Source organism: Dendrobates tinctorius, unplaced genomic scaffold (assembly GCF_039654945.1).
Source record: "Dendrobates tinctorius isolate UK_male_01 unplaced genomic scaffold, ASM3965494v1 ptg000128l, whole genome shotgun sequence".
Taxonomy (NCBI): Eukaryota; Metazoa; Chordata; class Amphibia; order Anura; family Dendrobatidae; genus Dendrobates; species Dendrobates tinctorius.
Window position 1 is genome coordinate 12,928,744 of NW_027361796.1, and position 21,104 is coordinate 12,949,847.

At 42.4% G+C, this 21,104-nt stretch overlaps 1 long non-coding RNA gene across 2 annotated transcripts in view; it reads right to left on the reverse strand.

The window, feature by feature from the left end:
• LOC141047598 (uncharacterized) overlaps positions 1-5,041 on the reverse strand; it is a 47,579-nt gene extending 42,538 nt beyond the window's left edge. For both annotated transcript variants that reach the window (XR_012219842.1, XR_012219843.1), the window contains exons 1-2: positions 4,888-5,041; positions 4,779-4,807 (exon numbers count right to left, since the gene is read on the reverse strand). This is a non-coding gene — a long non-coding RNA (uncharacterized lncRNA). The remainder of the gene's footprint in view (positions 1-4,778; positions 4,808-4,887) is intronic.
• Between the last annotated feature and the right edge of the window lie 16,063 nt (positions 5,042-21,104).

A 21,104-nucleotide genomic window follows, 5' to 3' on the forward strand; every position in this document is an offset into this window, starting at 1 on the left:
CTTATACTTTTGTTTTTAATTTTTATTATTTTTTTTCACTATTTCTAGTTTTATGTTGTTATTAACTCTTGATGACTCCTTACCACTGATGCTGAAATTCTTCTTTGCAAGATGAACAACTGCATAGAAATGGGATGTATCTATTTCAGTTGATCCCGCATGTTTCTGGATAAGGATTCTGGGATGGTTATCCAGTGTGTCATTTTCCTCCTACATAGATCTAAAGAGGTAATATAGATTAGCATCTATATGTTTGTTTACAGCTATTAATTTGTGGGACACACATACATATGGATAGTATAAATATGTGTACTTTATATCACTGTTTGACTGTGCATTAGAGTAATGATAGCACTATTAGTCATTATTGGCATATACAGGTGCTTCTCACAAAATTAGAATATCATCAAAAAGTTAATTTATTTCAGTTCTTCAGTACAAAAAGTGAAACTCATATTATTACAAATATTATTATTACAAACTATTACAATAGTCATTACAAACAGAGTGATCTATTTCAAGTGGTTATTGCTGTCAATGATAGTCATTACAAACAGAGTGATCTATTTCAAGTGGTTATTGCTGTTAATGATGATTATGGCTTACAACCAATGAAAACCCAAAAGTCATTATCTCAGAAAATTAGTATACGTTATAAAACCAGCTTGAAAAATTATTTTAAAATTCAAAACGTTGGCCTACTAAAATGCATGTTCAGTACATGTACTCAGTATTTGGTTAAGGCTCCTTTTGCATCAACTACTACATCAAGGGGGCGGAACATGGAGGCGATCAACCTAAGGCACTGATAGCAGCCTTTAGCTCATCTGCATTGTTGGGTCTGGTGTCTCTCCTCTTCCTCTTGACAATACCCCACTGATTCTCCATGGGGCTAAGGTCAGGCAAGTTTACTGGCCAATCAAGCATAGTGATACTGTTGTTTTTAAACCATTGTGAGGTAGCGCTGTCATTCAAGTAGGGGATATTCGCTTAGCCACCACAAAACCAGATCCGGCATGGGTTTTCCACAAAACAATCATAGTCCCTTCGGTTTATTCAGCATCATAAACCATCACAGCAACAGAAAACAGCATATAATCAGCATAGTGTCCATTACAGTGTTTCCCTCTGTTATCCTGTAGTCATATAAATTATGCACTGTTCAATGCACAGGCTTCCTAGCCCCAAGTTATCTCACCCTGCCAAGGTTTCCTCATGGTGCTTCCCCATGTTGCACACGTTCATTCCCTCCAGGGATCTAACAGGCACATGCCGCCATTACTCACAGCCAGTTCACAGGATGTTAGCCAGGAAGCCCCATCTCAGTGGGACCTTCCACACTGGACCAACCGGGTCACAGCATTCACCACATGTGACCTATCCTGGCCACCTTATAGGTCCATAGCCACGCCCACCAGGTCACATGGCTATGACCTCATCACAGGTCCTTGAACCATTCACACATTTTTATCACAATGTTCTCAAACACACCCCCTGGGTGGGTTTGCAGGTAACTGCGTCCGCCCGTCTCCCCAGTTACCTGGAGACTTCTCCCTGACACATTAAAACAACACCTCAGCAATATCATTGCTGATCAACACACATACATAAGTCTCCATCTCAAGGCCACCCACCTTGAGATACATAATGGTCCTTCAGGATTCTGCCACTCATCCTCTCTCTTGGGACATTCACACAGTGCCCCCTAGTGGACACAGTAATCACTACACCACACCAGGTATTGGTACTTTTGGCAGTGTGGAAAGGTGCCAACTCCTGCTGGAGAATGACATTTCCATCTCCAAATAGCTTATTGGCAGAGGTAAGCATGAAGTGCTGTAAAATTTCCTGGTAGACGGCTGCGCTGACTTTAGTCTTGATAAAACAAAAGTAGACCTACACCAGCAGATGACATGGCTCCCCAAACCACTGATTGTGGAAACTTCACACTACACCTCAAGCAGCTTGGATTGTCTGTATCTACGCTCTTCCTCCACACTCTGGGACTTTGACTTCCAAGGTCTAGTATGAAGTATCCACAATCAATGATGGTTTTGTGAGCTGTCATCTGATGGTGTAGGTCCACTGTGTTTTATCAAGGCCAAAGTTAGCGCAGCAATCTACCAGGAAATTTTAGAGAAGTGGAAACTCCACACTAGATCTCAAGTAGCTTGGACTGTGTGCTTCTAAACTCTTCCTCCAGACTCTGGGACCTTGATTTCCAAATGAAATGCAAAATTTACTTTAATCTGAAAACAGCACCTTGGACCACTGAGCAACAGTCCAGTTCTTTTTCTTCTTGGGCCAGGTAAGACGCTTCTGACGTTGTGTATTGGTCGTGAGTGGCTTCACACAAGAAATGTGACACTTGTAGCCAGTGTTCTGGATACATCTGTGTGTGGTGGCTCTTAAAGCAATGACTATAGCAGCAATCCACTCATAGTGAATTTCTGCCAAATTTTTGAATGGTATTTTCTTAACAATCCTTTCAAGGCTGTGGTTATCCCTTTTTCTACCACACTTTTTCCTTCCACTCAACTTTCCCTTAATATGCTTGGATACAGCACTCTGAACAGCCAACTTCTTTAGCAATGACCTTTTGTAGCGTACCCTCCTTGTGGAGTAGGTTAACGACTGCGTTCTGGACATCTGTCAAGTCAGGAGTCTTCCCCAAGATTGTGGACCCTACAGAAACAGACTAAGGGACCTTTTCAAATGCTTAGGAAGTCTGTGCAGGTTTTTTTGTTAATTATTCTAGTTTACTGAGATAATGAGTTTTGGGCTTTCATTGGCTGTAAGCCATAATCATCAACATTAACAGAAATAAACACTTGAAATAGATCACTCTGTTTGTAATGACTCTATATAATGCATGAGTTTCACTTGTTGTATTGAAGAACTGAAATAAATTAACTTTCTGATGATATTCTAATTTTGTGAGAAGCACCTGTAATTATTAACATTGTGTCTAAAAATGTCCAATCTATCAAATTATATTGGTGAATAGAATTCTCTGTCACCCAATGAACAATAATAAATGAGTAGAGTCTAGAAATATTCCCTTTATTTTGCTGAGCAAAGTTGTGATAATTCCAATACTAGCAAAACTATAGTGATATATACTATGCATTATGTGCGTATATTCTTCATCCAATTAGACAGTGATGCTGTCCAAATAGTGCTGTAGATAAAACAATGAACAGTGTTGCGAATTAAATAACATTTTAGGCACTGTAATGCTATTATACCTGTAGATTTGAGATATAATAAGAAATAGTGTAATTGCTAAAATTAGACTGTGAGCAGATCAAGATAAAGAGCAAATAGGTCAAAGTGCAAGTAGAATATCAAATATTAAATTATAGGCTGGAAAGATCCCAGTGACTGGAAAGACATCTGGTGAGGATGACAAGTATGCCATATGTCAGATCAAATTAGCACTGAGTACTGAGGGGTTTAAAATGGCCCTCCTTCTTTTCTATCACTATGTGGATTGAACTGTGCTCTCTGATCTCCTATCTAGTGATGGGAGTCCATTAGACAGCTGACATCAACCCCAAAAATATTACCCCATATGCCACAACCACAGGGCAAGTGAGAAGAGCTGGGCAAAGCTATTTTAGGCTGGGGGTCAATATCCATGGCTCCTTAACAGCTTGAGAATACCAGCTGTCTGACCTGCAGTAATTATTATACCGCCGATCAGAGTGGCCGGTGTTTTTCGTTCTTTCATGCAAATGACAGTGTGGGAAACAGCAGATGTTCGAGGTGCTAAACCTGAACTCTAACACAGACTTCCTGGAGAAGTCCATGTTCGGAGTCAGTAAGTGTTCAGTACGGACCCCAAACTTTACTGTTCGGGTTTGTCCATCACTGCTCATATGATATCCTTACACTTTAAAAGCTTAAAATTGCACTGCTTGGCTGACATACATCATTCATACTACCTGTGATAGCCCCTTGAGTGGCTGCATTAAACCATGTAATGTGATGATTGCAGGGGACATGAGAATTTCAGGAAATTCAACTAATATATATATATATTATAATAAAAACTTATTTTTAGTCTTTCTATAAAAGTTTTGTGTCTTTGGTGTTTCTTACATTTGCTTTGCTTTTTGGCTTAGACACCTTTGATTGAGGCTATTGGTGTTTGTTCTAGAGAGAAAACCTTGAGGCACTAATTTCATGCAAGGTGTTGATTTATTTCAAAATTTCATATTTTCTCTGTTAGAAACATATGCTTGGCTTATATGACAAAAAATATTGACGTTTCGGCCAAAAGGCCTTATTCACAATTTATCTAAACATAGAAACAAATTTTTTTTATATGTGACTAGCCATATGAAACAACCACAGAATATAAACAATAAACATAAATTAAACAAATAATCAGGATAATATATTGAACGTCCAGATACAAATATATCCAACATTATCCTACAAAAGAAGTATCCTTTTATCCACAAAGATCAATATCTAAAAAATAAAAATGTCACAAAATGAGAATGTCATAAAAATATATATTATATTAGCAATAGACTAGATGTCCACAACCACCTTTATATTCTCATATACTAGATACTATTTCAATAATCAAATTTAATTACATTTATATGTGGAGTATCATTGCATCCATATAAACTATATAAGGTTGCTGCATCAGGATTTTGTTTATATTAAATATAACAACATCTACTGTATATCTACATATTATATAAGGTCTCAGTATTGGCAGGTACGGCAGCAAGACAGAAAAAAAAGAAAAAGATAATTACCTTGGTGAACAAAGTTGAAAAGGTGAAGACTGAAAGATAAAAAGAATCATAAGTATCCAAGAAAAAAGTGGCAATACACTGCATGGAACATGCAAAAGAAAATATATACCTGGGTCACAAGGATATGTGCATATGTGTCTAATGCCAGCGCTTCTAGAGAGTGTGTAATGAGGGTGCTATGCACGTCTCTTTTAACCAGACATAATTGCTCCCAGCTGCAGTATGTAAATTATCAGGAATAAGTCCTGAAAAAAAGCAGGATGTCCAATTCACACTGAGCATGCATGGCAGAGAAAGTGAACTAAATGTATCCTAAAACTAGGATCTTACACAGACGGAAACGCCCATGTAGAAGATGAAAAGAGGCCAACTGGTCTGAACTGCACTTGATTTCTGAGAATAAGAATAGACAGAGAGAGGTGCGCTGAAGTGTGAATACACTTCAATAGAATCAAAATTATTATGATCTGTTATGAATTATAAGCAAGCTAAAAGTGTGTAGAATACAAAAAAATACACAAAAAATCTTCTAGAGATCATAATGTATAAAAGTAGAAAAGGAAAAAAATAGAAAAAAATGGAAAAGAAAAAAGGAAAAAGACATTTCATGCAGACAAGAAGAATACAAATAGAACCCACGTTAACAGCTATATAAAGGCTGTATCCAAAATAGAGAAAAAAAAAGAGAAAAAAAATAAAGGTAGAAATAAGCGAGGTGCTGCCATATATACCTGTCAACCAGTTAATTGACCTGTAAGATACAAAAATATGGTATTAATAACCAGAAGACCAATATAGTAAAACAGATACCTACAGTATAACAATAACAATATGATCAATACATAGCCAATTCAGTTAGAAAATATCTCATATTCCCGATTTAGACCATGAGGTTCCATAGTATCAAGCGTATAAATCCAAAATGCCTCGCGTTGTTTTAATTTCAGAATTCTGTTACCCCCTCTTCTTGATACCGGTACGGATTCTCTAACTTGAAAACGTATCTGTGCCACATTATGATTGGCAGCTGAAAAATGTGCAGGCAGTGGTAACATCAATCTCTTGCACCGGATTGTAGATTTGTATTGAGAAATGCGGTCCCGGATATGCTGGGTAGTTTCCCCAACATACCCGAGACCTCATGGGCACTTCACCAGATACACAACATATGAGGAGTCACACGTGTGATATCCATTGATAGAGACTCTTTTCCTAGTTCTAGGATGAAGAAATGATTCCCCTTTTATTACATTTGAGCATTGAAGACAATGTAAGCATGGGTGTGTTCCCTTATGAGGTGTAGCCAGGAAAGTCTGTTTATCCCTGCGCACTGTAGATCCAATATCCGCTTGAACCAAAAGGTTACATAAATTGTTAGATTTTTTATAACAGATAAGAGGGGGATTCAAAAATTCAGGGATATTAGGATAGGAGCCTTTTAGAACAGGCCAATATTTGTTAATTATACCACTAATACATTTGGAAAATGGATGAAAGGTATTGACAAAAACCATTCGAGGTGTAGTATTTCTCTGGTTGGGAGATACTATTGGTCTCAATAGTGAATCTGGGTAACCCAGGTCTTTAAATTTCTTCTTCATCTCATTCAGACAAATAGTCTGAACAGCACTATCGGATACTATTCTATTTACATGGCAAAATTGGGATTTGGGAAGGGATTTTTTAACATGTAGAGGGTAACAGCTTGAGAAATGTAGGAGGCTATTCCTGTCCGTATTTTTAACAAATAGATCTGTGGACAGGGTGCCATCACTATGAATAATAACATTGGTATCCAAAAAATTGATTTTGTGAAAATCAAACTGCCTAGTGAATGTAAGATTGGGAACCAATTGATTAATGGTAGTATGAAATAGCTGTAATGCCCCTACACCTCCATTCCATATGATAAAAATATCATCAATGCATCTCTTCCAGAGGAAAATATGCTTCTGGAAGAGTACATTGGTATAGACGTGTAAGGATTCAAAGTGTTCCATAAAAATATTAGCATGTGGCTGTGCAATGTTTGAGCCCATTGCAGTCCCAACTTGCTTATAAAAAACTGATCTTGGAATAGGAAACAGTTCCTTTTAAGGATCAAATTCAATAACGAGACACAGAATTGTTTCTGATCAGAAGAAAATTCCGTATAGCTACCAAGAAAATTCTCTATAGCCGAAATACCTCTAAAGTGATCAATGTTGGTATATAAGTTATTTATGTCCATAGTTACCAATATGCTGTTAGGGGGGACCGTTCCTAAGTCTCTAAAGTTTTGTGTCTTTGTTGTTTCTTACATTTGCTTTGCTTTTTGGCTTAGACACCTTTGATCGAGGTTATTGGTGTTTATTAGCATAAAAACAAAACTATGCACTAGGATCTTTGTGGCATGAGTTTTCATTTGATAGCATGTGGAATGCAAGACTAATATTGCCAATAACAATGACAATCATTGGATGGAGTGTTGAAAAGCATATGTTACCTGAGCCCTGTGGCAGTGAAAATGTGTTCTATAGATTGACAATTCATGATTCTCTAGCTGACTAAGTGACAAGTCTGACTTGGAAGAATACAAGGAGAATATTGCCTGCCTCACAGCATTGTGCCAACTGTAAACTTTTATGAAGGAAGGACAATGTTTTTGTCACGAATGGATCATGTCCTTTTTGGAGATCTGGGGTTAAAAAATCGCTATGTATTTTGAATAGCAGAACTTCCAATTAGCCTTTGTGCTTGTGTTTCATGTTAAATGGATTTCACTTCCTTTGGTGCTGAAAAGGTTAAGGACCCTTTTCTTTGCTGGTTAGAAACTAGCAGCTCCATATCAAAGCTGTTCCTGACATAGTCATTTCCTCTCTCTATAAAATCTGACCAAAACTTCTCTTCTTTGCCAGTGAAAGTTCTACTTCCTAGCTCCTTGGAGTCACTGTGCTGAGTTGGAGATCATTGTTGCTGCTGGAGATTATTCCATGCTATTTTGGGTTGCATGCATTCATCATTTTCCTATTCCCATTTGGTTTGTACATTTCTACCCTTCCTTATTTACCTCTCTATCATTGGTGAATGTTTTGGATGTTAGTTGCTTTTCGTTATTCCTGTTTGTCCCAGGCCTCCTGGGGGAGGGGACAGCATAGAGTATAACAGGAGAATAATAAGGCTGGTGGCCCAAACCTTCTCACCTTTATAAGTACGTTTGGGAGCAGGGATTGTTAGGGTTTCATATCTAGGGACAGTGCAGGGAGCCTTTTCCTATTTACGTACAGTCACAGCATGACTACTTTGAGATTGTTTTTCAGGAGTAGGTCTCATAGATCCAGTGAAGAGAAGCATTTTGTGCAATTGTATGCCTCTAACTTTGCAGGAAACAGTTTGAAAAGGCTGTTTTTTGATTTTTCATGAATGTATCCCAGTGCATAAAGTAAAATCCATAAATGGAAGGTTGGGGGTAGTTTGGAATCAAGGAACTTGACTGATCCACAGAGAACTCTGACATCAAAACAATCACCATTGGCATAGGCTAAAATGAAGATTGTGAGCCATGTTCTCTAGTCCAACATCAATGTTTGACATCACACTTGTTCTTCTGGATAAATGAAAAAAAAACTCACTGACACTGCAAAATCCTTGTAGAAAGCGTTTCTAGAATAGTGAAAGCTGATCTAGCGGCAATCTTGAGTCAACTCCATATTAATGTCTATGGATTTAGAATAGGTTGTTATAAATTTTCTGAAGGTGTAATGTGTATAGATGTGGCAAAGATTATCAAAACTCACAATTCACCACCTCGATAGCTTTATCACTCTTAGTTTATCTCACTTAAGAGGATTAATGAAACTTAGCACTGCACAAGACATTGACCAAAGTCAAACTAGATGTTGAATTATCCTGTGATATCCCGGTGTTGTGTTAGCTAGATCTAGAATTTGTCACAATAATTTTTTCTATGTAGTGTATCATAATTGCTCAAAGCAATAAAATGGAAAAGAATCCAAATTGTGATGATCTTCAATGCTGCATAAATGATTGCAATGGAGATTTCCTGGACTGCAATCTCGAATCTTGCCTTTTCTGGTAAAGTTTTTATCTGATTTTTTATGCCAATCTGTATGTATTATAAGGATACTTTTTAAGTCTGCAATTAGAAATCCTTGTTAAAATGTAAAAAGTTTGCAAAACTCTGTCTTCTGCTAATAATAACATTTGATCTTTCTTTGCTATTCGTAAAATTTGTTTTAAGACAATGCAAATAAAAAATGCATTTCCTGGCATGCTACCGGCTGAATATTTACTTTGACTTTTCTTTGTGTTTATGCCTTTAGTACTTAACCATTACATAAAAAATATTGCACAGAACCCATCCTCAAAGGTAAGCTGTTTTCTTGTAAATGTTTTAACATAGATGCTACAATGCCAAAACCTAGATTCAATAGCCTAAAAACTATTTATTACTCCAGATTGAATGTGTTAACATCTGCTGTATGTCACAAGAGTGGTTCATGTTAATATAGCATATATCAAAGTAAGGATAGTTCTTCTGCACGGTTACGGCAATGAAAAGGCTGCTTTCAGCAAAATGATTTCTCCTAGCAAAGGAATTATATCCGAAATATGCATTTTAATTGGAGGCTTTTAACAGTATTTTTATTTATGTGAAACCTATTTATACTGACAAAGCTAGAGAGATGCAATAAAGGCAGCAATAGCTGCACAGATAATTAGACTGCCAGAACGAACAGTAACTGCTGATGAAAACTCTGTCTATTGGTAAGAACATTTAATGGATACCTTGAAAACTTTGTTGAACGTTTTCATTGTTTACTAAGCATGTCAATCAAAATCAATGTAATAACTTACCATAATGGCAATGCAATTGATAAAAGTTTTCTTTTTTTTCTATTTTACTAATATAAAAAACATATTTTCCGTATATAAAACTGTAACTGACTTTCTAACTTAAAAAAGTGATGAAGCTTTGACAGATTCCTGAACAACTAATATTCAGTGACATTAATTAGTAGATAAATCTCCCGTCATGTAGACAAATAAAGAGCGTATAAATTAACAGTGATTTAAGAGAAATGGTAAAATGCATATATAAAGAGAAAGAGAACTTTTATCATTGAATATGTAAGGATTAATTGCAACATAAAAGTTAAAACATAATTCTTTTCTAAGCAAATGAGTAAAAATATCTTATTCAAAGCATAACATAAAAGCATTTAAAATAAAAAACAATGCAATCTTGTAGATTGTAAGCTTGCGAGCAGGGACCTCACTCCTAATGTCATTGTTTGAATTGTCTTAACTTGTATTGAATTTATTGTCTGTACATGTCCCCGCTTAATTGTAAAGTGCTGCGGAATATGTTGGCGCTATATAAATAAAAATTATTATTATTATTATTATTATGTAACATTAAAAGCTTTGCAAGAGAAAACAGTGTTAATGAGAATATGTCATTATTGTTGTCAGTATTTAAATGGGCTTTTTATTCTAAGCATATTTTTGTTCATATAAATTTTTTTTTACCCTTTTATCAGCTTTTACACTAGCCACCAAGGCATACGCAATAGGCAGATATTACATCTTTTTCGCAGCTAACCAGTTCACTTTACTATGTAGACTTAGTCAATATCACCAAGGTTGAAGGAGTTGTCTCAAATTCTTACATGGGTAAAATTGCAAAGTGCATGTAAAAACCAATAACTTTTTAACTTCTTACTTAAATTATTCTCCATCTCAAAAACAGAGTTGTTTTTTTTAATCAGATGTTTTTTATCCCCAATTACAGTATATCTTTTCAGTTCTAGTGATGCACAACCGGATTTGTCAAGCCAAGAGTCCTAAAGTTTTTCAAACTGTACGATAGCAGTAGAGATGAGCGACTTTGCCTTTTTTCGGGTCGAGTCGGGTTTCACGAAACCCGACTTTCGCAAAAGTCGGGTCGAACGAAACCGGCCGATTATTGTGAAAAGTTGAAGTCTGACTGAAACACGAAACCCAATGTAAGTCAATGGAGAAGAAAAGTCGGCAGTGAGTGGAGGACAGGAAACAAACCTACAGTGCCCATTTTAACACCAAAAACATCAATTTTTATTCCTTAAGCTTGTCAACCTTAATTTACTTTATAATAATAGTTAGGCATTGAAAACTGGGGGTTATTTGGCTAAAGTTGTGGGGGGGTAGTGCTGGCTCCAGATATTCGTGGGCCCAGGGCCAAAGAGTGTCACTGGGCTCCTTTAACACATGACACAATTCATGATCCTTTGATACAGCAGAGAAATAGCGGTACAGTACAATGAAAAATACTTCAATTCTTACATCACATGACTGATATCCATTTTAAATTCTCCAATAGCTCCAAAAACAGACAGTATATTCCTCCATACAGTATTATGGCCACCGCATAGTGCGCCATACAGAGTAATGAGGCCCATATATTTCTCCATACAGAATCATTGGTCCCTTATAATGTTCCATACAGTATATGATGAGCTCCACATAATGCTACAGAATATGTTGCTCACCATGGATGAAGCTCCAGTGTCTTATGGGCCCAAATAATACTCCACATGTAATGGGCCCCATTTCTAATGCTCCAGTGTATAATGGGCCCTGTAAATGCTGCTCCAGTGACTGATGTCCACCTTTGGAATGCTCCAGTGTATGGTAGGTCCCAGATATCATTCTCCAGAGTATCGTGCTCCCCAAAAATTGCTCCCAACCTTTAAAACAATTAAATAAGTCTCATCACTAGGGAATCCATGTACTCTGGACTCCTCGTCATCCCCATCTTCCATCTCTCTGCACTTGGTCTGTTTAGGCAGAGGGTGTACAGACGTGATGTCATCGCGCTCTTTGACCAGAATGTCACTGTCAGGAAAAGTGTTTGGTTTCTGGGGGCAGTATGGTTGCAAAGCTGAACCTTAAAGGAATGTCCAGAAGGGCACCATCAGGAGTGGAGCCTGCGGCTAAATTGGCCTCAACACGGGCAACCTCAACCATGCCATCCACAAAAAAGCTGCACAGATTGCAAGCTTAATTCCGTTAACGAATGAGACTCAGGCATGCCCCCGCGGTCCGCGTCCAGCTTACTAGAGGGACGCGCGAGACTCTGGCACGTGAGATCAGGCAATAACAGGTCTGTCATGCCCTTACATGTCCGGGGCTGCACGCGTGCTACAATGAAAGGACCGGCATGTATCGCTTACAGGTGCGGATAACACGCTGAACCCCGTTAGTGATGGGGATCTGGGATTACAATTCTTCCCTGCGAACAAGCATTTCCCAGTAAGTGCAGGTCAACCGTAATTCTGGAATTAGGCCTAAATGGCATTCCAGAAAGAATGTGAAAAAATTAAGTGTCCAAACCACAGGTGCTGTAGCTTGCTTAACAGCTGGGCTCCTCTGCTGAGTAGCACACAGTTCTTACATAAACAGGCGGCATAGCTTGGTTCACAGGTGGCCAACTCTGCTGAGTAGCATACACAGTTACTAGGCCCAAAGTATTAAGTGGTGTAAATGCAGTCAAAATCTGGTTCTTTCATAAACAGGCGGCATAGCTCGGTTCACGGGTGGGCTCCTCTTCTGAGTAGCAGACACAGTTACAAGGCCCAAAAGGATTTTCAGGACAATATGCGGTAAAAAATTATTAGAAACACACATGGTGTAGCTCCTTCACAGGTGTACTACACCGCTGGCTACCAGACACCGCTACTATGCCCTAAAACTGTCTATTATCATTGAAAACCATTATTAATGTGAAAAAATGATACACTTTTGTTTAACGAAACGTTCTTGAACGGAAACTCGAACAGCCAAATTTTAATCAAAGTGTTGTAGTTCGATGAACGGCTCTAACACCGCCCAAAACAGCTAGAATTTGAACTTGGCGACAGCGAAAACAGTTCTTTGTGAAGAAAGGGTTGCTGTATCGCAGTACCGTTGATCCCATCACCGTTACTCATCTCCATCAAATTTTGATCACAGTGAGAGATGTAGACATGGTCCTCACTGCCTATCATGATCTGTCAGGTAACTTTGGAGTGCAAAAGACAGAAACCACAGGCTGTAGGCGATTCTATTGGATTGGCATGAGAGGGCACATTTAAAAATGTGGGCAGGAATGTCACACGTCTGTGAGTAGGAAAACTGTGAAAGCTGATGATAAACCACCACTGCATCTCATTGTGAGCCGACGTCCATAAGAAATAGAACCATTGATCATCTGAAGCTAGAGCCCGGCCAGCAGGACAGGGCATAGCTACGTCTTAACCATCATCTATCAGTTCACCAAATTTGTAATGGCAGTCCCAGGGATTTGACAGCCCAGACTACACAGCGGAGGAGCAGGGAGAGGTAAATATTGCAAATGCTGGGGCCCTGACCAAGCAAGGGGGGCCCACTCTTGGGCGTCGGTACTGGCACTGGGCCCCTCATAGTACGCCTGTGTGTCTGACGGCGGGTGTGCACCCCCACCGTCAGAGACACTTGATTGCACTATGAGGGACCCCGTGCCAGTGCCGGCGCCCAAGAGTCGGCCCACCCACCTGTCCAGGGCAATAGCACTCGCACGGTTGCGTGCCCTAGGTGGTGACCCCAGCCATGGGGGGGAGGCAGCCCAGTTAGGGAGGTTTAAAAAATGGCATATGTTGAAGTTCGACATTCAGCAGCTGCAAATGGAGGAATCGGAGAAGTCAGAGGAAGAAAAGGACAAAAGCGAGCCATTTTTCTGGCAACCTATGTGTCATCAGGGGAAGGTGGGACAAAATCCTTTGAAACCCATGCATGGTTCATTTTAATGAAGGTTAGATCATCAACATTTTGGGTCGACAGACAGGTCCTTTTTTCTGTCAGGATTGATCCAGTAGCACTGAAGACTCTTTCGGATAGCACACTAGCAGCAGGGCAAGTGAGCTCCAATAAGGCATATTATGCCAATTCAGGCCTGGTGTCCAGTTTAGAGGCCCAATAGTCAAAGGGGAATGACCTGTGAGGGAGAACATCGATATGGGACGAGAAGTAGCTTGCAACCATAGTTGACAACTGCTGTCTCCTGTCACTTTCTATCGATGCAGAATTACCAGTCGTGTGAGCGGGACTTGAAAAATCAGTCCACAACATGGTCATGAAACCCCTGTCTCCAACGCCACTTCTGATGTGTGCACCACGAACACCTCTTCCATGTTGCCCCCTACGGCTCATTGGAGAACCATCACCGCTGCTGTGTGCTGGGAAAGCCTCAAACAAACGGTTTACCAGAGTTGCTTGTTTGTTAGCCAATATTAGGGCAAGGTTCTCCTGTGGCATGATGTTTTGGAATTTGCCTTTATAGCGTGGATCCAGGATGCTGGCCAACTAGTAGTCATCATCATTCATCATTTTGGCAATGCAGGGGTCCCTTTTTAGGATCTGCAAGGCATAATCTGACATGTGGGCCAATGTTCCAGGTGTCAATGATGCACTGCGAGTGCTGGGTGGAGGAGCACTTTCTGGCAAATCCACATCCCTACAGTCACGCACAAACCCTGTACCAGACCTTGCCACGCCAACAATTTCTCTTGCCCCATGAGAAGCATCCTCCTCCCCTGAATAATCATCCCCCTCATCATCCTCCTCCTCCTCTTCTTCCTACACCTCGTCCAGGAGAGATCCTGGAGCAGACAATGGCTGACTGTCATCAAGGCTTCCCTCCTCTTCCTCATCCTCCTCGGCTGCAGATGCCTGCTCCTTAATGTGCGTCAAAGTTTGCATGAGCAGACGCATAAGTGGGATGCTCATGCTTATGATGGCATCGTCTGCGCTTACCAGCCGTGTGCATTCCTCAAAACACTGAAGGACATTACAGAGGTCTTTCAGCTTCGACCACTGCACACCCGACAACTCCATGTCTGCCCTCAAAGTGCCTGGCCGTGTATCCTCCCACAAATGCATTACAGCCTGCCTCTGTTCGCACAGCCTCTCAACCATGTGCAGGGTGAAGTTCAATCTTGTTGCAACGTCGATAATTAGGCGGTGCTTGGGAAGTTGGAGCAATCACTGCAGTTTCTGCATACAACTGGAGTGTATGGGCGACCGGCGGATGTGCGAGCACAGTCTTTGGACCTTCTGGAGCAGGCCTGTTAACTCCGGATAATTATTCAGGAAGCACTGCACCACCAGGTTCAAGGTGTGAGCCAGGTAAGGTATGTGTGGGAGTTTTGAAAGGGCTATGGCTGCCACTAAATTCCGGCCGTTATCACAAACTACCTTGCCTGCCTCAAGATGTAGACTGCCCAGCCATGACTCAGTTTGTCGCTGCAAGTAGTCGGCCAGTACCTCCGCGGTGTGTCTGTTGTCACCCAAAAACATCATCTTCAACACAGCCTGCTGACGCTTACCACTAGCTGTTCGATAGTGGGACACTGAGTGTGCAACACTGGCAGCTGCAGATGGAGTGCTCGTGCGACTGCGCTCTGTGGACGAGCTTTGGCTTCTGGAGGAGGAGGAGGAGGAGGCGGGTCAAATGCCTACACCCATCTGTTTCCTATACCGTGGGCTAGGTAGCACTGTCCCACAGCCACTGCCCCCTGTGGACCCTGCATCCACCACATTAACCCAGTGCGCAGTGATGGACACGTAACGACCCTGGCCATGCCAACTGGACCATGCATCTGTTGTGAGGTGCACCTTTCCACTCACTGATTGCTTCAGTGCATGGACAATGCGGTCTTTCACATGAAGGTGTAGGGCTGGGATGGCTTTGCGAGAAAAGAAATGCCGACTGGGTAGGTCATAGCGTGGTACTGCGTAGGCCATGAGTTCGCAGAAAGCTTCGCTTTCAGCCAACCGGTACGGCATCATCTCTAACTTGATTAGCTTGGCAATGTGGGCATTCAAACCCAGTGTACACGGATGAGAGGATGAATACTTTTTTGTCCTACTCATAGTCTCTGGTAGGGTGAGCTGGACTTGAGAGCTGCATATGGTGGAACTAGTGGTGGACATGGCGGTCTAAGAGAGGGTTGATGATGGTGATGGAGTTGGTGTTCTTTCTGTTGGCCTAGATTCAGTCTTTTGTAGCAATAACATTGTGATTCCCTGACTGCTTTGGCCTTGCAACGACACCTCAACATTTTCTGCTGGTGGTGTGCTAACTGGTGGGCTTACAATGGGGGAAATGATGAAGCGTTGCTGACTACCTTCATTGGGAGCAGTTGCACATGTGGTACATGAGTTTTGGTAGTCCGTCCATGCTTGCAAGTGCATGGTGGCTAAATGTCTAAGCATGCAACTGGTATTCAAATTTCTCAGATTTTTCCCTCGGCTAAAGGTCTTTGCGCACTTCTTACAGATAACCTTTGCCTGATCATTAGGATTTTGTTCAAAAAAGTGCCACACTGCACTCTTCCTACTATGGAAGACATTTTGAGGCCTTGCACGCTGTGCTAATTTGACCGTCTGGCCTAGGTGTCCTGCAACTCTTTTGGTTTTTGTAACCCGTTTTTGGACTGCTCCAGGCCTGCCAAATAACAGCTGTTGCGATGTCGATGCCTGCTGCGGATGCTCCTCCTCCTCTTCTGAGCTATTGGCAGCGGCACCCTCTTCCCCCAATGGATGCCAATCTGGGTCAACAACTGGGTCATCCATCACCTCCTCTTCAATGTCATGTGCACCTTCCTCTGTGTCACCATGTAAGGTGGTATAGTATGCAGGAAGGGTCACCTGAGTTTCATCAGGGTCAGATTCTGGCTCAGTACACTGCGAGGATAATGTAGTGCTCTGAGTGAATGTACCAGCAGATAAATCTAGCAGAGGCTGTGCATCAGTGCACTCCATGTCAGATTCTTCTTGGACTGGGTAATTCACGATTTGACTTGATAACCAAGGCATGGTATGTGAAAAGAGCTCCATGGAGTAATCTGTAGTGTGGCCTGCTGCATCCTTTACTTTTGGTAGGGGTGAAGGACGCAAGGAAAGGTGTGGTTCCTGACCATGAGCCTCCAATGACGACTCAGTGCTTTTATTTTTTGAAAGTTCAGAAGAGGAGGCGATAGAGCTGGAGGCTGTGTCAGCAATGTAAGCCAAAACTTGTTCCTGAAGCTCCAGCTTTAAAAGCGGTTTACCTACTCCCAGAAAAGGGAGCCTTCGAGGCCTTGAGGAGCCAGATGATGATGCAGGCTCAACACCTCCTGCATTAGGTGCTATTGTGCTTTTGCCACTACCAGCAGATCCACCACCATCACCAACACCATCACTACCAGCTGGCAACCCATGCCCACTTCCATGACCTTTTCCAACACACTTCCTCATTTTTGGGAAAATGTACCCAAAATACCACCAGCAATATGGTACTGTAAAACAAGGTACAAGTTGTATATAGTATTGGGGAGAATTTGAATCTCCCTACAGACTTGAGGACACTGAACTAATATCACAGGACCAGTGTAGATTACACCTCAATATAACAGGCTGAAATTGGATGGTGTATAAAATGTCTATAAAGGACTGGGGAGAATTTGAATCTCCCTACAGACTTGAGGACACTGAACTATTATCTCAGGCCCAGTGTAGATTACACCTCAATATAACAGGCTGAAATTGGATGGTGTATAAAATGTCTATATAGGACTGGGGAGAATTTGAATTTCCCTACAGACTTGAGGACACTGAACTATTATCTCAGGCCCAGTGTAGATTACACCTCAATATAACAGGCTGAAATTGGATGGTGTATAAAATGTCTATATAGGACTGTGGAGAATTTGAATCTCCCTACAGACTTGAGGACACTGAACTATTATCTCAGGCCCAGTGTAGATTACACCTCAATATAACAGGCTGAAATTGGATGGTGTATACAATGTCTATATAGGACTGGGAAGAATTTTGAATCTCCCTACAGACTTGAGGACACTGAACTATTCTCAGGCCCAGTGTAGATTACACCTCAATATAACAGGCTGAAATTGGATGGTGTATAAAATGTCTATATAGGACTGGGGAGAATTTGAATATCCCTACAGACTTGAGGACACTGAACTATTATCTCAGGCCCAGTGTAGATTACAACTCAATATAACAGGCTGAAATTGGATGGTGTATAAAATGTCTATATAGGACTGTGGAGAATTTGAATCTCCCTACAGACTTGAGGACACTGAACTATTATCTCAGGCCCAGTGTAGATTACGCCTCAATATAACAGGCTGAAATTAGATGGTGTATAAAATGTCTATATAGGACTGGGGAGAATTTGAATCTCCCTAGAGATTTTAGCAAGCTGACAATGATGCTCTCAGTCCCAAGTATGGCAGCGGGCAGCCTAATAAGCAGGACTGATGCACACAAAAGTGTGGAAAAATGAACGCTTGGTAACTGGGCAAAAAAGAGGATGAAAAGTATTTTTGCTTTTAAAAAAACATTTTGCACAGCACTGTGAAAACAGCAATGCAGCTATCAGGGTGCCTTATAAGGCAGCCTAATAACCAACAGAGCTGATGCACCAAAATATAGCCTCTCCTTGCACTGCACACTAACTGGTGTGTTGTACAGGCAAAATCGCTAGCAGCAGAAGCAGTTTTTTGTATCCTCTTCCCTGCCTAACGCTCTCCCTACAGAATCAGCAGCAGCAGCAGCTCTCCTTATTCTGAGATCAGCAGAAGTAAGATGGCGGTCGGCGTGCACGCCCTTTTATAGCCCCTGTGACGCCACACTTAGCAAGCCAATCACTTGCATGCCCTTCTCAGAGATGGTGGTGACCACTGCCCATGTCATCGCGTTGCCCACATTGTGCGTACTCCATCATCGGCTGTAAAAGGGCGCTGAAGCATCATTTGAAACGCGACTTTGGTGCCATGGTCGCCGACCTCGTGGCTGACCTCATGCTATGGCCGGGTTTCGTTTCATGAAACCCGACTTTTGCGAAAGTAGGCAACTTTTGAAATTAACCGACCCGTTTCACTCAACTCTAGATAGAAGTTTTTATTAAATAAATACAGTACATCTTTCCAAATTCAGCAGCCAGTTAATCTTGTTTATAAATTCTGGGATTGTGGGGGGGTGGTTAGTAATCCAATATTGGGATATTAATTTTTTAGTGATATACAACATTTGAGAAAAAATAGTTTTACCATATTCATCAATAGCTAAACCTTCAATGGATTCTATTTATACTAAGTAGATTCTATTGTAAGGATGTGACTCGCTTAGGTGCAGCGGGGGACAATCATGCGACAGGTTCTTCCCAAAGTTCATGTGGTTTATTCACTTCATAAACCCACAAGGCGGCGTAACACTGAAACGTAACCTTCAGCTCAGGCAAAGGAACACAAAACGTCCGTGGTAGGAGACTCGAACCGAGAGTCTCAGCACATGCTGGGAGCTGTAGTCCTCCCCATATACACTTTCTGTAGTGTCCCACCTGGACACATGGAAGTCTGTCCACACTCTGACAGACTCCCCCACACTCTCACATGTGCTAGACACCTCAATTACATAGCCCTGTAACCACACCCACAGGTGATCACCTGGCTATGACCTAACTAAAGGTTCTATTGCACACAGACACATACAGGCTTCCCTGACACACTGTAACAGAAATATCAGCAGTACCTCTGCTGATCAATACTCGAGCCTGCATCCCAAGGCCACCCACCTTGAGATACATACTGGTCATTTAGGACCCTGCTCCTGTTACCGCACTGAATGTGCCTGTACACCCGTCCTGAGACACAGCGCCCCCTAGCGGACATAGTGGTCAATACACCACACTATGTATGGTATAATGTCTACTAAGGCTGGTTTCACATTAGCGCTTTTTCAGCGCGCGCACGGCCGGGGGTAGCTCCGCCCCCGAGCCGGCTCTCTGCCCGGCGTGCCCGCCCCTTGCTTGTAGCGCCGCCTACTAGCGGACAGCGGCGCCTGCGATCGGCGCACCCTATCTTTAGCATAGGGTGCGCAGATCGTGCGCAGGCCGTGCGCTAGTTGCGCTTTGACCTGAGCTGCGCACTTTTGACGGTGCGCCGTGTGCGCCAAAATCCGAAAAGTTTGATTTTGGAGCGCACGGCGCACCGTCAAAAGTGCGCAGCGCAGGTCAAAGCGCAACTAGCGCACGGCCTGCGCACGATCTACGCACCCTATGCTAAAGATAGGGTGCGCCGATCGCAGGCGCCGCTGTCCGCTAGTAGGCGGCGCTACAAGCAAGGGGCGGGCACGCCGGGCAGAGAGCCGGCTCGGGGGCGGAGCTACCCCCGGCCGTGCGCGCGCTGAAAAAGCGCTAATGTGAAACCGGCCTTCGCCCTTCCTAAAGAATTCCAAGTAGCTATTCTGTGTATATCATTATGATAGTGTAAAAATTAAAATCTTTACAGACAACTCCAGAGAAAAGAGAGAAAGAGCTTGCAATCTAACAAGATACTTTCACATGTGCTTCTATGCAACTGAACCCCTCTTTTGGAAACAGGTAATTAAGGTGTTAGGGACGGCGGAACGCACCAAATATAATAGGAGGTGCGTTCGCTGCCCGGGGTCCACCGTGCGGTAGGTGACTAGACCGCTGCTGGACAATGGCAGATGCACCAGAAGGTGAAGTAGTGCGCACGGGTTAACCTCACCCGAACGCTAGGAGCGGCTCTGTTCAGACACAGAGTCGCTGGGCATACATAAATGTAACGATGCTAGCCCTGTTAGCATCACAGGAGCCGGCGTGTGGCGTCGCAGCCGCGAACACCAATAGCTGCTGTTAATGCAGCATAGCGGCAACTATAGCCGCAAGCGTCGGTGGCGAGAACCGGGCACCGACGGACGCTAGTGTAGGCGTGGAAAGCAAAGTGGCGTGTAGCTTGCCACAATCTGGAGCTGACTAACCCAACACACAGTCACCATTCGTAGTATCCAAGGGAGGGGTTTCATAATAAGTCAGACACCAGTCCATGCATCCATCACCATACACACACAGCATATTATGCTACACTAGCGCATGGCCGAGACGCCATGCGGACTTTTTATAGCCATGCGCTTCCGGGACCTTCCAGTACCCTGGAAAGGACCAATCAGATCCAACGCAGGACCTGAGCATGTGACCGATGCTCTCCAGTGAGAGGTCACCTTGCGGGCATGCCCAGTAGCACGGCATGAGGACTTAGCCTCTGGAGCGGTTCCCTGCAGAACAGGTTGCGCTACCATTGCTGCACCAGAGGTGGCAGCAACATCCAGGCTGTCAGAGCAAGTCTGAGCAGCACCCGGAGCGGTCGGAGGAGAATGGGAGACCGCTGGATGTCTGGCTTTGGATTCCCGCTGTGCAGCGTCAAGAATCCGATGCCTAACATTACTCCCCTCCTAAGG